Consider the following 2,613-nt stretch of genomic DNA (forward strand, 5'->3'; position numbering starts at 1 on the left):
ATATAAGATTAACTGGGATAAATTGGAAAGCTTGAGACAGCACAAATGTCATTAAACAATAAACTGTTCACAGGTATGATGGCAGAAAACTTCCCAAACATGGATCAAGAATTTAACATACAAATAAATGATGCATATAGAACTCCAACCAGCTACGACAAAAACAAAGCTACACCAAGCCATATAATAGTTAAGTTTCCAGAAATTCAGCACAAGAACAAAACATTAAAAGTTGTTTGAGGGGACCTGAGGAGGGTCGAAGGGTGGAGACAGTGCAGGAGTGAGAAGCCCCTTGACTGGCCCTACAGACATCTCTGAGAGAGGGTGGTATCCACTATCAGGTTCAGTGTCCCAATGCCCTGTGCCAGCACCAGTCGCAAGACTCAGGAGAAGCCGCTGGAGATCATGGATCATAAGTTGTTTGGGGCATACAAGAGTTCATACAAGCAGAGCTAAAGGGAAGCAGTGTTTCTTCATCCTACATCAGCAGCAGTTTAATGTGCAGGCTCTTGTTGCAGTGGGAGAACATGCAAGCAAGCAGATGGTTCAATTTCTGCCAACATCAACAAAGAAAGCATTGTAGATGTAGAAAGAATTGTGAGAAAAACGAATCAAAAAATTGGAAGCTGTACCCAGCAAGATGTTGAATTACATGTCCAGAAGATATATGTCACTAGTTTAGCTGAACCCCACCTGCCCCTACAGCCAGATGATGCTATTTGACCTGAGATAGAAGGAGAAGAGGAAGGAAGAGCTACAGTTAACCAAGATAGAAGATTAGACAACAGAGCTATTGATCTTAGGACATCAACTAGTCAGGCAGTCTTCCATCTCCAGTCAGGCATCTGCCATCTTTTCCGAGAAACTTTAATTAACAAAGGATTTGTGGAAATCCAAACTCCTAAAATTATTTAAACTGCCAGTGAAGGAGAAGCCAATGTATTTACTGTGTCATATTTTAAGAATAATGTGTACCTCGCTCAGTCCCCATAACTATATAAGCAAATGTGTATTTGTGCAACTTTGACAAGGTTTTCTGTATTGGACCAGTACTCAAAGCTGAAGACTCCAATACCCATAGATATCTAACTGAATTTGTTGGTTTGGACATTGAAATGGCTTTCAATTATCATTACCATGAAGTTTTAGAAGAAATTGCTGACACTTAGGTACAAATATTCAAAGCACTTCAAGAAAGGTTTCAGACTGAAATTCAAACAGTGAATAAAAAATTTCCATGTGAACCATTCCAGTTTTTGGAGGCAACTTTAAGACTAGAATATTGTGAAGCATTGGTCATGCTTAGAGAAGCTGGAGTTGAAATGGGAGATGAAGAAGATCCGAGTACACCAAATGAAAACTATTGAGTTGTTTGGTAAAGGAAAAGTATGCACAGACTTTTACATTCTTGATAAATATCCACTGGCTGTAAGACCTTTCTATACTATGCCTGACCCAAGAAATCCTAAACAGTCTAACTCTTATGATTCATTCATGAAGGAGAAGAAATATTGTCAGGAGCTCAAAGAATACACGATCCTCAGCTGCTAACAGAGAGAGCCTTACATCATGGAATTGATTTGGAGAAAATTAAGGCTTATGTCGATTCCTTCCACTTTGGAACCCCTCCTCATGCTGGTGGAGGCATTGGATTGAACCGAGTGACTATGCTGCTTTGGGGACTGTGTAATGTGAGTCAGACCTCCATGTTCCTTCGGGACCCCAAACAACTCCTTAAACTGTGCTTTTTATACTTTCTAGTAGTCTGTTGATCAGGCTGTTTTACTTAGGTACTTAGGATGTGCAAAAGAATAAATGTCTTACCTAAAGGGCCATTATTAATTTTTCATTTAGTCAGTATAGATTAATTTACAACAGATTTCTATAACTTTAAGGGTGCTTCAGTAGGAAATGCCTGACCATTTTAATGAGTTCGTATTGTTATGTTATAAATTTATATTACATTACTACAAGAAACATTAAGAATTTTAGAGTTAAGATTATACAGTTTTTTTTTTCTAAATTATGGTTGCCATAGTATATCTTACATTTTCAATAGCTGAACTGGTTTTTTAAAACTTTTAACACTGAGATAAGAATAACTGGAGACACATCTAAGAGTTTAACAAATTTGTAATTGGCAACTCATGGAAAAGTAGAGGATATCAGTTCTTAAAACTTATACCTAAGAATCATGTAAAGCAAGTGAAAATGCTGACTAGAAAATATTCAAAATAATATTGTACTAAATTGTTGAATTCTTAACTTGAATATAAATAATTTTTTTAAAAGTTGTCAGAGAAAATAAACCCCCACCTATAAAGGAAAACCCATCAGAGTCATGGAAAATTTTGAACACAACCCCTCAAGTTAGAAAGAACGTGGAGTGAAGAATTTCAAGTCATGAAAGAAACAAGCCAAATGGATGTACCCTGCAAAATTATCTTTCAAAATTAATGGAGAAACAAGATACTTCAATAAAGAACAACTAAAGAAATTCCTGACACTCAAAAATCAGTAGAATTCCTGTATACAAACAACAAACTCACTGAGAGAAAAATTAGGGAAACCTCACTTTTCACAAAAGCATCCAAAAAAATGAAATACTTAAGG

General features: G+C 36.5%; 1 pseudogene; it reads left to right on the forward strand.

Annotated features, from left to right (window-relative positions):
- Window positions 1-354: 354 nt before the first annotated feature.
- On the forward strand, window positions 355-1,772 carry LOC101571416 (annotated as a pseudogene).
- Window positions 1,773-2,613: the final 841 nt, after the last annotated feature.

The sequence above is a fragment of the Octodon degus genome, unplaced genomic scaffold, assembly GCF_000260255.1.
Source record: "Octodon degus isolate 3935 unplaced genomic scaffold, OctDeg1.0 scaffold00022, whole genome shotgun sequence".
NCBI lineage: Eukaryota > Metazoa > Chordata > Mammalia > Rodentia > Octodontidae > Octodon > Octodon degus.